Source organism: Hordeum vulgare, chromosome 2H, assembly GCF_904849725.1.
Source record: "Hordeum vulgare subsp. vulgare chromosome 2H, MorexV3_pseudomolecules_assembly, whole genome shotgun sequence".
Lineage (NCBI taxonomy): Eukaryota > Viridiplantae > Streptophyta > Magnoliopsida > Poales > Poaceae > Hordeum > Hordeum vulgare.
The window spans coordinates 622178545-622198524 of record NC_058519.1 but is presented as its reverse complement, the minus strand read 5'-3'; positions in this window follow the sequence as shown (position 1 = coordinate 622198524).

Genomic DNA, 19980 nt, shown 5'->3' with positions numbered 1-19980 from the left:
AGTGCACGACAAGTTGTTTGGTGGTGAGGCACCTTCTCCAAGCGGCAAAACGGTAGATTATGGTGATACGACGGCTCTTAGACAGAAAGACAGAATGGCGGCGGTGGCAGCGGCGGGTCCAGCAATAGGAGATGTTTTTGCTCGTCCTTGACTTAGCCATGCCCCCTCCGCCCTCGTCGTCCTCGTCTCCGATGCCGGTAAGAAACACCCCCTCTCCCAATGTTAGGTTCCGTTGTTAGGCCGTTAGGCGTGCATGATCAATTTCCATGTTGCTAAACGCATCTTCGATGTGGACTAGGTTACGGATGCACGGATGCGGCTGGTAGTTCAGGCAGCAACGCTGATATTTGTGATTTAGGCAAGGGCCATGTTCTTGCACAAGAGAGTTGTTCGCTGTGGGGAGACACCTGTCATCACGTATGCTGCAATGCTTATATGGGAGCAGGAAAGGATCGCCAATCTAAATTACATATACAACTGCAACGAAACATAGGATCTGTGGATGCTTAGAATGGAAAGAGCGCCGTTTGCTAGACTTGTCCAGATCTTCAGGAACAGGGGACTTCTGGAAGAAAGCATCCACACCAGTGTGGAAGAGCAAGCGATCATGTTCCTTCATGTTGTTGGCCATAACCAGAGATTTAGCGTTATCCACAACATGTTTAGAAGATCAATGGAGACCACTCAAGGTACTTCAAGCAAGTGTTGTATGCTGTTGGGGTGCTGAGAGGAGAGATGAACAAGTCACCATCTGGCCAGACTACTAGCAAGATTCACACTAGTCCAAGATGATATCCACACTTCAAGGTGAGGAATGCAGTATGTAGTTCATTGCTTCATATGAGCGAATTGTTCAAGATGAGCACTAACACAGTCATCTATTGCCATTTCAGCATTGCATTGGGGAAATAGATGGTACTCATGTTACTGCCAGAGTGCAGAGGTCACAAGCTGCATCATTTAGGTGGAGGAAGCACTACACAAGCCAGAATATGCTTGCTGCTATTGACTTTGAAAGGAAGTTCACATATGTGTCGGCTGGCTGGGAAGGGTCAACACATGATGCTAACATACTCAATGACAACATGACTCGTCCTGATGGCATCAACAACCCTGATGGCAAGTCCTACCTAGGAGATGCTCGCTATGCATGTAAACCAAGTGTTCTTCCACCCTTCAGGAAGACCAGGTACCATCTTAACGAGTTCTCTGGTAGGAACTACCCTAGGACTCCATAGGAGATGTTCAATCTCAGGAACTCCAGCCTTAGAGTAACCATTGAGAGTGTATTTGGAGCTTTGAAGAACAGGTTCAAGATCCTGGATCAAAAGCCATTCCACCCTTACCCCACTCAGGTTAAGCTTGTTCTTACATGTTGCATTCTACATAACTGGATCTTGAAGTGCGGTTTTGATGAACTGGTGCCTCAGAACGAAGATGTGGCGCATGACGATCTTGACCTCGGTGGCCATGGTGTGGATGCCTTTGACAATGATGCCTGGAAGACCAAAAGGATGGAGTGGGCACAAGAAATGTGAGATAACAGAGGCTAGACAAGGATCTGAAGAAGAAGCATCAGAAGAGAAATTGGTAGTAGCAGCAGAGGAAGAGAAACAACAACAACAACAACAACAACCGAAGAGGAAAAGCAACAACATCATAAGACATAAGAGGTAGAGGAAGAGGATGCACGATGAACTTCAAGTTTTGGATGACAATTGCTTAAGCTCTTGTCAGGTTAAACAAGAATTGATACTTGTCATTAAGATGCTTGTGATCTGAATCTTTCTTTGCCATTTGTGTAACAACTAAGATGCGGCCCTTTCCTTATTTGGGGGCGAGGCCTCAAAAGGGGAAGGGGCGCATCTACACGTTTCGCAAACGGGATAATCATCACATTACATAGCCGAAAGAATAACAAGTAGGGCATACACTTGCCATCTGTTAAGGATATAACATATAGCTTACACGCACACATTATTCAGAGTATAAGAATGTCCAGCTATGGACTTGAAACAGAAACAGATAAATCTATGACATCCCGCATGCTGGCCCCACGATCACGACCACAGCCTCTAGTTCTCCGGATAAGTCACGTAAAGCCTGCCAGAGTCCTCATCCAACTCCCACTTCAAATGACTGTCGTCGAGATCTCCTGCGTCAGGGGTACCTGTACCTGTGGGTGTTTGTAGTAAACCGTGAGCCACGAGGACTCAGCAATCATATGACCTTGGTACTGAATCTAGCCGAGTTATTGGGTGAGGAAGGTCAAGTGTATAGGTTTGCAGCAACCTAAGCATATTTGGTGGCTACCTTACGATGATCAGAGTGAATATATGGTGGTCTATGCAAGTCGGTCGAACACTAGATTGATCACTAAGTGATCCTGAACACTTACTTACGTCAAACATAACCCCGCCGTGTTCTCGATCAGAGGAAGTACCTCCGAAAGAGACAGTCACGGTTACGCACACAATTGGCAGTTTTATTAGAATTACTTTAAGTTGTCTAGAACCGGATGTTAACAAAATATCCATATTTGCCACATAACCGCGGGCACGGCTTTCCGAAAGATTAAACCCTACAGGGATGCTCCAACTAGTCCATCACAAACTGCCACAGGCCGCAAAGTAATCCTCCATCACGAAACTCATGATCTCGTCGGATTCCTTAGAGGAAAACCTCAACTTTGAGGAGACTCAAAGTTTCACCGGAATTCCAATGCGCAAGATATATCGCTAAGGTAAGACAAATCTGGCAAGTCCTCCCGACGTGTCGACGATCCCGATAGGAGCCGCGTATCTCGTTCTGAGGACACGGCGGATGAGCACTATGTACAGTGGCCGGATAGACATCCCCCGAGTTGCCCCGGGTGGCCCCGCAAGTGGCTCTAGTTTGGACCAACACTCATGAGGAGCACTGGTCCGGGTTGTTGATTAAATCCTCGGTGTAGCTATTCCCTATGCATTTAATTATTAAGTTATTAGCAGATTAAAACCAAAGTTGGGTCCTGCCAGACAAGCCTTAACACTACACGATTTATCAAGGGGGTCCCCATAACAACCCCGAACGTGTTAGGAGCGCTCAGTTATGGAGTAAACACCGGTAGCTGAAACTAAGGCGGCAACAACGGAACAAGACAGCCGGCAAAAGGCTAGGCCTTCCGTTATTTACCAAGTATATAGGTGCATTAATTAAATAGTATTTAAACATAATAATATCAAAATGCCCATGTTATCACATGGACCAACTGACACCTGCAACTAGCAAAGCTATCCATTAGAGGTTGAGCAAGCCTACTTAGACAAACAATATTTCCTAGGACAGGGAAGTGTTTGGGGTTCATGGCAAAGACAGGTGGCATATATAGCATGTGGTAGGCAGCGAGCATGTAACGATGGAAAAGTTACTCTAAGCATAACAAAGCTAGAAACGGTGTCAAGGTCACGGTTATCTTGCGTGTGATTTCTTCAGCCTGGAACTGCTATTGTTCTTCCTGCACGAACTCTCCAGAATCCACGTACTCGCTCTCCGTTCTCGAAGCTACCCAAGGTAAGGTAACAACAAATAAACACCAGCACAACAACAATGCAACACCCAATATGATGCATGTAACGACCAAGATGCGGTCCTTTCCGATCTGGGGGTCGAGGCCCCCGAATAGGAAAGAAGCGCATCTAAGCGTTTCGCAAGCAAGTAACATAGCACAAATAATAATAAAAGTAGACAATTCGGGATTCAATCTTCTTATTAATAACTCAGAGTACATCACATATACAATCAAGGTAGTTCCGCTACGGACTACAAAACATGGAAATGCTATGCTACCCTGCCTGCAGGCCCACGATCACGACCACGCCTCAGTCCTCTGGATAGTTCACGTAGAGGCGGTATGTCTCCTCGTCGTACTGCCACGCCTGCTGGGTGCCGTCGGGTTCATCTGTCTCTGGGGTACCTGTACCTGTTGGGAGTTTCGGAGGAATCCGTGAGTCACGGGGACTCAGCAATCTAAGACCATGGTGCCAGAACTAGTCAAGTTATTAGGTGGGTTAGGGTGAAGTGTATAAGGCTGCAGCATCCTAAGCTTAATTTAGTGGCTAACTTACGTAAAGCAATTGTGAAGGTGGTCTACTGTGACAGCCCGATGCCGACGTTCCAGAAGATTCCCCTCTCTTTCCGTTTTCGTCGTGTGATTTATTTTAGTTGTCGCATCATCATCGCATCATGCGCATCATCTGCATTGCATCGGCATCTCCGTTGCCGCCCGTTTTCAAAACTTGCATTCGCTAGCAGTTGCCGGTCCTCGTCGTTGTTCGTTCTAAGTCCGACCGCACACGCACGCGCCCGCGGCACCGTCGAAACCCTGTTTTTAAAGTGCGTTTAAAACTTTCTCTGATCGGGTTGAGATTTGACGTGCGGTCGTGATTAGTTATAGCGAGGCCGCGTGTCGAATTTCGCCGCGATCGGAGACCGTCTCGTACCCGAACGGTCGACCGTAGCGGCACCGTCTTCGGTTATTCGTCGGACGTCTGTCGGTGTTTTAAAAATTCGTGCCGCGTCGCCCGCTCTCCCTCTCGTCTCCGGTAAACCCCTCTACACGGCCGCGTACCCATTCCCACGTCCGAAATCGTCCGAATCCGACCCCGCGGTTGGATCCGGAACGCGATTCCGGTTAACCGAGCCCCCGTTTGCGTATATATAGACCCTCCTATTATTTTGGGACAGCCTCCCCCTATTCCCTCCTCGATTTCCGCACCAAACCCTAGCCGCCCCCACAGCCTCTCTCCTCCCCCAGCCGCCGTGGGCCCGCCGAGCCCAGATCGGGCCCGGGCAGGTCCGTCTGCGCGCCGCCGCCCGTGCCCGCAGCAGCAGCCCCGTTGCGCTGCCTCCCGTCGCCGGCCGGAGCCTCGCCGTCCTCGGCCCCCGTGCGTCCCCGGACCCGCCTCGGTCCCGCCGACTCCCGCCGGCCACCGGCAGCCGCCGCGAGCGCCGCGCTCTCCCTGCCGGCCGAAACCTTGCGAACTTGCCCCGCCACCCGCCGCCATGCTGCCTCCCCTCGCCGCCGGCACTGCGCCGCCTCCCCGCGCCGTCCAATCCCGCCAGTCGCCGGCAGCCCCGTCGGCCGGGAGTGCGTCGCTGCCGTCCGCTGGAGGACGCGCCGCCGCCAGGCTCGTGTCTCGGGCACGACGAGGCGCTGCGCCCGCTCGCCCCAGAAATCGCGTCGTTGACCCGCGCGTGGGCCCCGCTGGCCCAGCTTCCCCAGCGCCTGAGCCGGGCCCAGCAGTCGGCTCGGCCCCGCCTCGCCTCGGTCCAGTGGAGCAGCGCCAGGCCGGCCTCCTCCCGCCACCTCGCGCTCGGCCGCGTCCTCGCCTCGCTCCGGCCCAGTAGAGCAGCAGCAAGCTGGCCCAGCTCCAGCGCCGACCAGGCCGAGCCCACCAAGGTGAGCACCCCCCCCGCAAGCCTATTCTTCGCCCATGCACTGTTTAGTTAAATTGCGCCTCCAGATTCGGCCCGTTTGCTTATTAGGATTTTCCTGAGAATATGTTGTTTTTCAGGATTTAGACATATAATTAAACGTGTGTATCTTTTCGACCGTTAGTCGGTTCGCAACGTTTTATATATGTAAAACGTGTATTTTCTCGCGTAGAACCCGATTATAAGACTTGCATTTTTAGTTGACGCCGGTTAGACTGCCTAATGCGTGGATTTACGTGCTGTCTCAATAAGTAGGTGCCCGCATTTATTTTCCTCGCGTGTTTGAATTGCTTGCACGCCATGATAGAAATGCTCGTGTTTTAGGGATCTTTTTTGCATGCATTTTAGAGCGGTCACTCGTATTTTTGCGCGTAGGATTTGTCGGTAATTTATTTTTCCGTATCTAGGTGATTCTCCCGCATTAATGTGTGGCATTATTTTGTGTTGCAAACCCCACATATTTTATATGTTTTCGGGGTAGAAAAATCCCATGGATTTTTCTGTGCAATTAGTTTTAGCTTTTGAGCAAGTTAGTTCGCGCGATATTTTGCCGTGATGCCCTTTTGTTTAATTCATAGAATTTATTCCGTGCCTCGTTTGAATTAGTTGACAACTGGAGAGTTGATCTTGGATGTTTTGTTTAGCCCCTGGTATTTTTAGTTGCAATAGAAATGCATGTTTAGGTGTTGTTTGCTTGCTCTCAAGTTGCTAGAAATAGTGCTGTTTTAGAGGAGCTGAAATATTTCTAAGTCTGGAATCTGTTATATTTTGTTGCTGTCTTGTCTTGCTTGCATCTTTAGATCAGTAGCTCTTTTGAGGTTGGTCCAATGGAGTTAGTTGTTCCCCTTATGTTTCTCTAGCATGATGTTAAGTTTCATGCCATTTGGAGTCCTGTAGCTTAGGTTTTTGCTGCTGTCAATATAGCTTCAGGCTGAAAACTGCACTTTCAGGAGGTGTTATTTTCACAAAGTCTGAAATAGTGTGTGAGATGCCTTTTTCAGACTACTTTCCCTAGTGATCCATGATGCCATGCTAGTTGTTGTTAGTTGTTTGTAGTAGTGCTTCTTGCCCTCTTCCGTGCCATGCCTCGCTTGAGCTTATCGGAGTTGTGTAGCCGAAGTTGTGAGGCGTAGAATATGCTATGTGGCTGTTTTTGGCAGATTGTAGTCGTTTCTTGTTCTGCTCGTAGTTTGTGAACCGTAGCTCCGATTTGATCGTGTCTTACATGAAACTTGCTTAGAATCTTGTGTAGTTTCATTTTATCTTGCTGGTTGCATGTTTTGAAGTGCTCGTAGCCGCCGTTGCACACATTTTGCATTCATGCCATCATATCTTGCGGTGCTTGTGACTTTTGATCTGTAGCTCCGTTGGAGATGTTCTTTATGTGTAGATTGCTTGCCTTGACGCGTAGAATCACGTGAACCTATTTGTTTTTCTGTTTAACAACTAATTATATGCATTAGTTCAGATCTGGACAGAATTGTAAATTAACATGTGAGGTCGTCTCGGAGATGCTATATGTCATTTCCGACCTCATTTAAAATGCCTAGATAGGTAGTTTAATTTCCGCTTCACCTCTTGCATGTTTGACAACATTAATATTGCCGTGTAGATAACTTGGAGTGAATTAAATAATTAACGTGGAGTTTCGTCAATATGCAACTCGTGCATATTGAACTTCACTTAATGTGTAGTGTTTGATTGTGTGATTGTCATGCCGTGACTTGCATGTATTCAGTAGCTCATGCATCATTTGTGTTGTGTATCTGTGGTGAATTCCGTGTGATGATTTGTGTTTCCGGTTTGCTTCGTCTCGATGGAGTTCCGCAGCGTGTCGGATTGTGAGGACCCGTTCGACTACGTCGGTTCGTCTGCTTCACGGAGACATTCTTCTTCCAAGCGGGATCTCAGGCAAGATGATCATTTCCCCAGATACCATTACTATCATTGCCACGCTAGTTTTACCGTTGCTACCGTTTATGTCTCGTTGCCTACCACCTGTTAAATAGCAGCCTCTCAACAATGCCATGAAACCTTCAACCTGTTCAACCTAGCAAACCACTGATTGACTATGTTACTGCTTGCTTAACCTTGTTGTTAGCGTTGCTAGTTGCAGGTGCTTTGCTTCCATGTGAAAGCATGAGTTCCTTGTTATATCACCATAATAAATGCTATTTAATTTAATGCACCTATATACTTGGTAAAAGGTGGAAGGCTCGACCTTTCTAGCCTGGTGTTTTGTTCCACCTTTGCCCCCTTTAGTTACCGGCTACCGGTGTTATTTTCCATAACTGAGCGCTCCTAACACGATCGGGGTTGTTATGGGGACCCCCTTGATAATTCGTTTTAGATTAAAGTTGGTCGGCAAGGCCCAACATTGGTACTACATTTGCCTAATCACCTAATAAATTGCATAGGGACTTCCCGGGCCCCGAGGATAATTTAATCAACCCCCGGGCCAGTGCTCCTCATGAGTGTTGGTCCAAAACAGAGCAGCTTATTAACGCTACCCGGGGCAACTCGGCGTTTGGCGTGGTAACCATCGCTCATCCGCCGTGTCCTGAGAACGAGGTATGCGACTCCTATCGGGATCGTCGACACGTCGGGCGGCCTTGCTGGATTAGTTTTACCTTTGACGAGATATCTTGTGCATCGGGATTCCGGTGATGCTTTGGGTAATCTCAGAGTTGAGGTTTTCCACTAGGGAATCCGACGAGATCGCGAGCTTCGTGATTGAGGATTTCTCTGTGACTTGTGGTAATTTGTGATGGACTAGTTGGAGCACCCCTGCAGGGTTAAATCTTTCGGAAAGCCGTGCCCGCGGTTATGTGACAACGTGGAAGCTTTGTTTAACACCGGTTCTAGATAACTTAAAGTTAATTTAATTAAAATATGCCAACTGTGTGTGTAACCGTGACTGTCTCTTTCGTGAGTTCCTTCTCCGATCGAGGACACGGTGGGGTTATGTCTGACGTAGGTAGGTGTTCAGGATCATTCATTTGATCAACTGTAGTTCACGTCCGTTATGCGTAGATCTTCCCCCCTCTTATTTTTGGTACTCATAAGTTAGCCACCAAATATGTGCTTAGTCGCTGCTGCAACCTCACCACTAAACCATACCTCACCCATTAAGCTTTGCTAGTCTTGATACCTTTGGAAATGAGATTGCTGAGTCCCCTGTGGCTCACAGATTACTACAACACCAGTTGCAGGTACAGGTAAAGGTTAGTTGACGCGAGCGCGTTGATTGTTCATTTGGAGTTGCCTCTTCTTCTTCTTCTTCATCGATCTAGGATGGGTTCCAGGACGGCAGCCTGGGATAGCAAGGATGGACGTCGTTCTTATTTTCTCGTTTGTTTTCGTCCGTAGTCGGACCCTGCTCTTACTCTTGATAAATATGTAATGTACTCTTGTGACTCTGATGTAGCTTGTGGCGAGTTTAAGCCAATTCTATATATATATCTCTTCTTTTCAGTACATGTACTTGTAACGATATCCATTCTTGCGACACGACGAGATGCGCTTCTATCCCTGACGAGGCCTTCGTGCCAAATTGAGGATAGGGTCGCATCTTGGGCGTGACATCTACACTAGCGGTCGGGATTACTTGATCACTAAGTGTTCTCGATCGAAGAGAGATCTTCGAGGGGACAGTCACGGTTACGCACACCGTTGGCAATTTTATTAGCTTATGTTTGAGTTATCTAATACCGGATGTTAACAAAATATTCCAAGTTGCCACATAACCGCGGGCATGGCTTTCCGAAAGATTAAACCCTGCAGGGGTGCTCAAACTAGTCCATCACAAACGAACACAGGCCGCAAAGGCATCCTCTATCACGAATCTCGTGATCTCGTCGGATTCCTTAGAGGAAAACCTCAACTCTCGGGGAAACAAAAGCTTCACTGGGATTCCTATACGCAAGATATACCGCTAAGGTAAGGCAAGGCTAGCAGGACCTCCCGACGTGTCGACGACCCTGATAAGAGCCGCGTATCTCAGTCTCAGGACACGCCGGATGAGCGATGGTTACCATGCCAAAACACCGAGTTGCCCCGTGGAGCGTAATAAGCTGCTCAGGGTTGGACCAACACTCATGAGGAGCACTGGCCCGGGTTGTTGATTAAAGTCCTCGGGGTAGCTACTCCCTATGCAGATTATTATTAAGTGATTAGCAAATTAACACCAATGTTGGGTCCTGCCGGACAAGCCTTAGCACTACGCGATTTATCGAGGGGGTCCCCATAACAACCCCGAACGTGTTAGGAGCGATCATTATGGAATCAAACACCGGTAACCGGTAACTAAGGCGGCAATAACGGAACAAAACACCCGGCAAAAGGCTAGGCCTCCCGTCATTTACCAAGTATATAGGTGCATTAATTAAATAACAGAATTTAAGATAATGATATCAAGCTCATGTTATCACATGAGACAAAGCACCTGCATCTAGCAACGCTAATATTAGTAGCTGAGCAAAGCCTACATAGCCATACAAGTTATGCTGGGAAGGGATCAGTGTAATGGGCTCATGGCATTTGAAGAGGCAATTTAATTTCAGTGGTAGGCAGCGAGCAATATGACATGGAAACGAAACTAGCATAACAAGTCTAGAGATGGAATCAAGGTCATATCATCTTGCGTGTGATATCCTTAGCTTGGAATGGTTCTGGTTCGTCCTGCACATACTCTCCTGACTCCACGTATTCGTTCTATGATCCCGGTGCTACCCAACATAATAATAACAACCAATGAACAGCAGCACCACAAGATGCAACAATCACATGATGCATGAGATGATAAATGAGCATGCACCGCTATTTCTATCACTAGCACAAGCAAAATAAACTACTGGAAGTTTCTGTACAGAACTGTACACTAAGCTATTTTGACATGCATGAGGATGGCATGAACAGATGCGGCTCGTGAAAACGATGCAAAACCATATAAAGAACATTGCAAACGAGCTACGGATCAACGGGAATCAACGAAACAAGATACGAAGTTCTATGTAGAAGAATCAACACCACACCCACAATTGGCACAAATCTGGTATTCCCAGGTTGCCAAGACATGTAACAACCCAACATGAATGGTTTGGAGCAAGTAAGAACACCACAACATCAACTAAGCACACACAATGATCAAAATGACTATACAACTCCATCTGTCCCAATCTGCATCTTAGCTCTTTGTGAGCTACATGCAACTTAGCTACAACCCTCTAAATATGACAAATAATATATGTGGATGTAGCCAACCAAGAACACTACAAGCACCAGCAAGAATCACAGCAAAAGGAATTAAACTCTAGAAGATACAAGGCCACAAACTTTCCCAAAACCATTAGATCTCAGGGACTTGATGAAAATTCCTGCACCTGAATTTCTGTCTTTGTTCTGAAGCTTTTTGACAGCAATCAAAACACAACCTAATGGACTCCAAATGAGATTAAATTTGACAGGAAGCTTCACAAACATATCAGGTCCAAAATCCTAGCACTGAACTAAGGCTAGTTCTCAACACAATGACCAGCACATCCTCATCTATAGGAGAAGAAAATGTTTCCAGAATTCCCATACTTAGTGAAATTCCAGATTTCACTAAGCTGGACTTTTTCAGCCACATGTCCACTTTGTCTAGGCATAGTTTGCATGCAAATAACACCAAGTGGTAAATGACACCACTATGGTGTAGAGCAAAACCCCTACTTCTATCACACAAAAACACATGCCCTTGGGCTCCACCTATCCCATGGAAACCAAGATCAAACTTGCAACAAATCTGAATATGTCCACTCCATAAAGTTTCCCAATGGCAAAACTAACTTCACCACTGGATTCCTTGGGAGTTTCTACCCTAAAATCATATATAATATGTGGGCACTTACTTGGAACAAGTGACCACAAATTAAGGGAGAGGAAACTACTCCAAATCATGCCTAGTGAATAGGGCATCATTTCATGTAGTTCCACTATAACAACAACTACAAAGGTTGAGCTCATGTGCACAATGACAAAGTGACATGGGGTTTTGAACCCCATGTTTGTGTCATGCACATCAACCCACAAGCACATCTACCAAGTAGATCACACACACAATAGTCACTATGCCCTCTCACATATGGAAATGTGAAGGTGCAAGAATGATTTGCAAAGGTGGGGCTGATCCTCACTAACACATCAACTCCACAACACCCACTACACATGCTCTTGAACCACACACAAAATTGTAAGGCATCTAGTAAGCCACACATCATGGAAGTACCAACACCTACACATACATATGAACAACTATATGGTGCCACATGAGCCAAGCCCATGTATGAGTGGAAATCACATATACACACGACAATCTACAAGCACAACCACATGTATATTACCTCACATATGCACACACTAGTGCACCTACAAGCATGCACTAAGCTAGCACCACCACCACACATTCACTTCACCAAGTGCTCACATACACACACAACCAACACACTAGAGCACACACACACTAGTGCATCTGCAGGAAGGAACAAAACTAAATGCTATTTTCTTTATGCCTATTGTTTAGGCACAAGGAGTAGCAGAAATTGTTGGAATTATGCCCTAGAGGCAATAATACATGTATAGTTATTATTATAATTCCTGTATCAAGATAATAGTTTATTATCCATGCTATAATTGTATTGAATGAAGACTCATTTACATGTGTGGATACATAGACAAAACACCATCCCTAGCATGCCTCTAGTTGGCTAGCCAGTTGATCGATGATAGTCAGTGTCTTCTGATTATGAACAAGGTGTTGTTGCTTGATAACTGGATCACGTCATTAGGAGAATCACGTGATGGACTAGACCCAAACTAATAGACGTAGCATGTTGATAGTGTCATTTTGTTGCTACTGTTTTCTGCGTGTCAAGTATTTATTCCTATGACCATGAGATCATATAACTCACTGACACCGGAGGAATGCTTTGTGTGTATCAAACGTCGCAACGTAACTGGGTGACTATACAGATGCTCTACAGGTATCTCCGAAGGTGTTAGTTGAGTTAGTATGGATCAAGACTGGGATTTGTCACTCCGTGTGACGGAGAGGTATCTCGGGGCCCACTCGGTAATACAACATCACACACAAGCCTTGCAAGCAATGTAACTTAGTGTAAGTTGCGGGATCTTGTATTACGGAACGAGTAAAGAGACTTGCCGATAACGAGATTGAAATAGGTATGCAGATACTGACGATCGAATCTCGGGCAAGTAACATACCGAAGGACAAAGGGAATGACATACGGGATTATACGAATCCTTGGCACTGAGGTTCAAACGATAAAGATCTTCGTAGAATATGTAGGATCCAATATGGGCATCCAGGTCCCGCTATTGGATATTGACCGAGGTGTCTCTCGGGTCATGTCTACATAGTTCTCGAACCCGCAGGGTCTGCACACTTAAGGTTCGACGTTGTTTTATGCGTATTTGAGTTATATGGTTGGTTACCGAATGTTGTTCGGAGTCCCGGATGAGATCACGGACGTCACGAGGGTTTCCGGAATGGTCCGGAAACGAAGATTGATATATAGGATGACCTCATTTGATTACCGGAAGGTTTTCGGAGTTATCGGGAATGTACCGGGAATGACGAATGGGTTCCGGGAGTTCACCAGGGGGGGGCAACCCACCCCGGGGAAGCCCATAGGCTTTGGGGAGACCCACCAGCCCTTAGTGGGCTGGTGGGACAGCCCCAAGGGAGCCTATGCGCCAAGATACGAAAATCAAAGGAGAAAGGAAAAAAAAAGGGGGGGAAGTGGGAAGGGAGGGGGACTCCTCCCACCAAACCAAGTCCAACTCGGTTTGGGGGGGGGGAGTCCTCCCCCCCTTGGCTCGGCCGACCCCTTGGGGATCCCTTGGACCCCAAGGCAAGGTCCCCCTCCCTCCTCCTATATATATGGGGCTTTTAGGGCAGATTTAAAACGACTTTCTCACGGCTGCCCGACCACATACCTCCATAGTTTTTCCTCTAGATCGCGTTTCTGCGGAGCTCGGGCGGAGCCCTGCTGAGACGAGATCATCACCAACCTCCGGAGCGCCGTCACGCTGCCGGAGAACTCTTCTACCTCTCCGTCTCTCTTGCTGGATCAAGAAGGCCGAGATCATCGTCGAGCTGTACGTGTGCTGAACGCGGAGGTGCCGTCCGTTCGGTACTAGATCGTGGGACTGATCGCGGGATTGTTCGCGGGGCGGATCGAGGGACGTGAGGACGTTCCACTACATCAACCGCGTTCTCTAACGCTTCTGCTGTACGATCTACAAGGGTACGTAGATCACTCATCCCCTCTCGTAGATGGACATCACCATGATAGGTCTTCGTGCGCGTAGGAAAATTTTTGTTTCCCATGCGACGTTCCCCAACAGTGGTATCAGAGCTAGGTTCATGCGTAGATGTCTTCTCGAGTAGAACACAAAAGGTTTTGTGGACGGTGATGTGCGTTTTTCTGCCCTCCTTAGTCTTTTCTTGATTCCGCGGTATTGTTGGATTGAAGCGGCTTGGACCGACATTACTCGTACGCTTACGAGAGACTGGTTTCATCGTTACGAGTAACCCCCTTTGCTCAAAGATGACTGGCAAGTGACGGTTTCTCCAACTTTAGTTGAATCGGATTTGACCGAGGAGGTCCTTGGATGAGGTTAAATAGCAACTCATATATCTCCGTTGTGGTGTTTGCGTAAGTAAGATGCGATCCTACTAGATACCCTTGGTCACCACGTAAAACATGCAACAACAAAATTAGAGGACGTCTAACTTGTTTTTGCAGGGTATGATTGTGATGTGATATGGCCAACGATGTGATGTGATATATTGGATGTATGAGATGATCATGTTGTAATAGAAATATCGACTTGCATGTCGATGGTACGGCAACCGGCAGGAGCCATAGGGTTGTCTTTATACTAACATATGTGCTTGCAGATGCGTTTACTATTTTTCTAGGATGTAGCTTTAGTAGTAATAGCATAAGTAGCACGACAACCCCGAGGGCAACACATAGATGGATGATCATGGTGTGGCGCCGGTGACAAGAAGATCGTGCCGGTGCTTTGGTGATGGAGATCAAGAAGCACGTGATGATGGCCAAATCATGTCACTTATGAATTGCATGTGATGTTAATCCTTTTATGCACCTTATTTTGCTTAGAACGACGGTAGCATTATGAGGTGATCTCTCACTAAAATTTCAAGACGAAATTGTTTTCTCCCCGACTGTGCACCGTTGCTACAGTTCGTCGTTTCGAGACACCACGTGATGATCGGGTGTGATAGACTCAACGTTCACATACAACGGGTGCAAAACAGTTGCGCACGCGGAACACTCGGGTTAAGCTTGACGAGCCTAGCGTGTGCAGACATGGCCTCGGAACACATGAGACCGAAAGGTCGATCATGAATCATATAGTTGATATGATTAGCATAGGGATGCTTACCACTGAAACTACTCTCGACTCACGTGATGATCGGACTTGGGATAGTGTAAGTGGATCATGAATCACTCAAATGACTAGAGAGATGTACTTTTTGAGTGGGAGTTTAGCATATAATTTGATTAAGTTGAACTCTAATTATCTTGAACATAGTCTAAGTCCACTTTGAATATATTTGTGTTGTAGATCATGGCTCACGCAAGTGTCATCCTGAATTTTAATACGTTCCTAGAGAAAGCTAAGTTGAAAGATGATGGAAGCAACTTTGTAGACTGGGCTCGTAATCTTAAGCTAATCTTACAAGCTGGGAAGAAGGATTATGTCCTTAATGCTGCGCTAGGAGATGAACCACCCGCTACGGCTGATCAGGATGTTAAGAACGCTTGGTTAGCGCGTAAGGAGGACTACTCAATAGTTCAATGTACAGTCTTGTATGGCTTAGAAACGGGACTTCAACGTCGCTTTGAGCGTCATGGAGCATTTGAGATGTTCCAGGAGTTGAAGTTTATCTTTCAGAAGAACGCCCGGATCGAGAGGTATGAGACCTCCGATAAATTCTATGCTTGCAAGATGGAGGAAAACTCGTCTGTCAGTGAACATGTGCTCAAAATGTCTGGGTACTCAAACCGTCTAGCTGAACTGGGGATTGAACTCCCGCAAGAAGCTATCACTGACAGAATCCTTCAATCACTGCCGCCAAGCTATAAAGGCTTTGTGTTGAACTACAACATGCAAGGGATGAACAAGTCTCCCGGCGAGTTGTTTGCGATGCTGAAAGTCGCAGAGTCTGAACTCCGTAAAGAGCATCAAGTGTTGATGGTGAGCAAGACCACTAGTTTCAAGAGAAACGGCAAAGGCAAGAAGGGCAATTCGAAGAAGAGCGGCAATCCTGTTGCCAATCCGCCGAAGAAACCCAAGGCTGGACCTAAGCTTGAAACAGAGTACTTCTATTGCAAGGGTATGGGTCACTGGAAGCGCAATTGCCCCAAGTATCTGGCAGATAAGAAGGCGGGCAAAGAAAAATCAGGTATATTTGATATACATGTTATTGATGTGTACTTAACCGGCTCTCGTAGTAGTGCCTGGGTATTTGATACCGGTTCTGTTGCTCATATTTGCAACTCGAAGCAGGAACTGCGGAATAGACGAAGGCTGGCGAAAGACGAAGTGACGATGCGCGTAGGAAACGGTTCCAAGGTTGATGCAATCACCGTCGGCACAGTGTCACTTCAACTACCTTCGGGATTAGTGATGAACTTAAATCATTGTTATTTAGTGCCTGCGTTGAGCATGAACATTATATCTGGATCTTGTTTATTGCGAGACGGTTACTCTTTTAAGTCTGAGAATAATGGTTGTTCTATTTCTATGAGTAACATCTTTTATGGTCATGCGCCGAATGTGAGAGGATTGTTCATATTGAATCTTGATAGCGATACACATATACATAACATTGAGACCAAAAGACTTAGAGTAAACAATGATAGCGCCATATTTTTGTGGCACTGCCGCTTGGGTCATATTGGTGTAAAGCGCATGAAGAAACTCCATGCTGATGGACTTTTGGAGTCACTTGACTTTGATTCACTTGACGCGTGCGAACCATGCCTTATGGGCAAGATGACTAAGACTCCGTTCTCCGGAACAATGGAGCGTGCAAGTGACTTGTTGGAAATCATACATACTGATGTGTGTGGTCCAATGAGCGTGGAGGCACGCGGCGGATATCGTTATTTCCTCTCCTTCACTGATGATTTAAGTAGATATGGTTATGTCTACTTAATGAAGCACAAGTCTGAAACATTCGAAAAGTTCAAGCAATTTCAGAGTGAAGTGGAAAATCATCGTAACAAGAAGATCAAGTTCCTACGGTCTGATCGTGGGGGTGAATATCCGAGTTTCGAGTTTGGTACTCACTTAAGACAATGTGGAATTGTTTCGCAGTTGACACCTCCTGGAACACCACAGCGTAATGGTGTGTCCGAACGTCGTAATCGTACTTTGTTAGAAATGGTGCGATCTATGATGTCTCTTACTGATTTGCCGTTATCATTTTGGAGTTATGCATTAGAAATAGCTGCATTCACTTTAAATAGGGCACCATCAAAATCCGTTGAGACGACACCATACGAACTGTGGTATGGCAAAAGACCAAAGTTGTCGTTTCTTAAAGTTTGGGGATGTGATGCTTATGTCAAAAAGCTTCAGCCTGAAAAGCTGGAACCCAAAGCGGAAAAGTGCGTCTTCATAGGTTACCCAAAAGAGACAGTTGGGTACACCTTCTATCTCAAATCCGTGGGCAAAGTGTTTGTTGCTAAGAACGGAACTTTTCTCGAGAAGGAGTTTCTCTCGAGAGAATTGAGTGGGAGGAAGATAGAACTTGACGAGGTTGTCGAACCTCTCATCCCTCTGGATGGTGGCGCAGGGCAAGGGGAAACCTCTGTCGTTGCGATCCATTTATGGACTGGTGCAACCCGAAGGTTTTGTCGATCCTAAAAATGCTGACAAAGTGTGCAAGCTCCAGCGATCCATTTATGGACTGGTGCAAGCATCTCGGAGTTGGAACAAACGCTTTGATGAGGTGATCAAAGCATTTGGGTTTATACAAGTGGTTGGAGAATCTTGTATTTACAAGAAAGTGAGTGGGAGCTCTGTGGCGTTTCTAATATTATATGTGGATGACATATTACTGATTGGAAACAACGTAGAGCTTTTGGAGAGCATAAAAGGTTACTTGAATAAAAGTTTCTCTATGAAGGACCTAGGAGAAGCTGCTTACATTCTAGGCATTAAGATCTATAGGGATAGATCAAAACGCCTGATAGGACTTTCACAAAGCACATACCTTGATAAAGTTTTGAAGAGGTTCAAAATGGAACAGTCCAAGAAAGGGTTCTTGCCAGTTTTACAAGGTACGAGATTGAGTAAGACTCAGTGCCCAGCAACTGATGAAGATAGAGAGCATATGCGCTCCGTCCCCTATGCTTCAGCCATAGGCTCTATCATGTATGCAATGCTGTGCACTAGACCGGATGTTAGCCTGGCCATAAGTATGGCAGGCAGGTTCCAGAGTAATCCAGGAGTGGATCACTGGACAGCGGTCAAGAATATCCTGAAGTACCTGAAAAGGACTAAGGAGATGTTTCTCGTGTATGGAGGTGACGAAGAGCTCGCCGTAAAAGGTTACGTCGATGCAAGCTTTGACACAGATCCGGACGACTCTAAGTCGCAAACCGGATACGTATTTATTCTTAATGGGGGTGCAGTAAGCTGGTGCAGTTCCAAGCAAAGCGTCGTAGCAGATTCTACATGTGAAGCGGAGTACATGGCTGCCTTGGAGGCGGCTAAGGAGGGTGTCTGGATGAAGCAGTTCATGACGGATCTTGGAGTGGTGCCAAGTGCACTGGATCCAATAACCTTGTTCTGTGACAACACTGGTGCCATTGCCTTAGCAAAGGAACCAAGGTTTCACAAGAAGACCAGACACATCAAACGACGCTTCAACCTCATCCGCGACTACGTCGAGGAGGAGGGCGTAAATATATGCAAAGTGCACACGGATCTGAATGTAGCACACCCGTTGACTAAACCTCTTCCACGGCCAAAACATGATCGACACCAGAACTGTATGGGTGTTAGATTTATTACAATGTAATTCACATGGTGATGTGAGGGCTAGATTATTGACTCTAGTACAAGTGGGAGACTGTTGGAATTATGCCCTAGAGGCAATAATACATGTATAGTTATTATTATAATTCCTGTATCAAGATAATAGTTTATTATCCATGCTATAATTGTATTGAATGAAGACTCATTTACATGTGTGGATACATAGACAAAACACCGTCCCTAGCATGCCTCTAGTTGGCTAGCCAGTTGATCGATGATAGTCAGTGTCTTCTGATTATGAACAAGGTGTTGTTGCTTGATAACTGGATCACGTCATTAGGAGAATCACGTGATGGACTAGACCCAAACTAATAGACGTAGCATGTTGATCGTGTCATTTTGTTGCTACTGTTTTCTGCGTGTCAAGTATTTATTCCTATGACCATGAGATCATATAACTCACTGACACCGGAGGAATGCTTTGTGTGTATCAAACGTCGCAACGTAACTGGGTGACTATAAAGATGCTCTACAGGTATCTCCGAAGGTGTTAGTTGAGTTAGTATGGATCAAGACTGGGATTTGTCACTCCGTGTGACGGAGAGGTATCTCGGGGCCCTCTCGGTAATACAACATCACACACAAGCCTTGCTAGCAATGTAACTTAGTGTAAGTTGCGGGATCTTGTATTACGGAACGAGTAAAGAGACTTGCCGGTAAACGAGATTGAAATAGGTATGCGGATACCGACGATCGAATCTCGGGCAAGTAACATACCGAAGGACAAAGGGAATGACATACAGGATTATACGAATCCTTGGCACTGAGGTTCAAACGATAAAGATCTTCGTAGAATATGTAGGATCCAATATGGTCATCCAGGTCCCGCTATTGGATATTGACCGAGGTGTCTCTCGGGTCATGTCTACATAGTTCTCGAACCCGCAGGGTCTGCACACTTAAGGTTCGACGTTGTTTTATGTGTATTTGAGTTATATGGTTGGTTACCGAATGTTGTTGGTGTCCCGGATGAGATCACGGACGTCACGAGGGTTTCCGGAATGGTCCGGAAACGAAGATTGATATATAGGATGACCTCATTTGATTACCGGAAGGTTTTCGGAGTTACCGGGAATGTACCGGGAATGACGAATGGGTTCCGGGAGTTCACCGGGGGGGGGGGGGGGGCAACCCACCCCGGGGAAGCCCATAGGCTTTGGGGAGACCCACCAGCCCTTAGTGGGATGGTGGGACAGCCCCAAGGGAGCCTATGCGCCAAGATAAGAAAATCAAAGGAGAAAGGAAAAAAAAGGGGGAAGTGGGAAGGGAGGGGGACTCCTCCCAGCAAACCAAGTCCAACTCGGTTTGGGGGGGGAGTCCTCCCCCCTTGGCTCGGCCGACCCCTTGGGGATCCCTTGG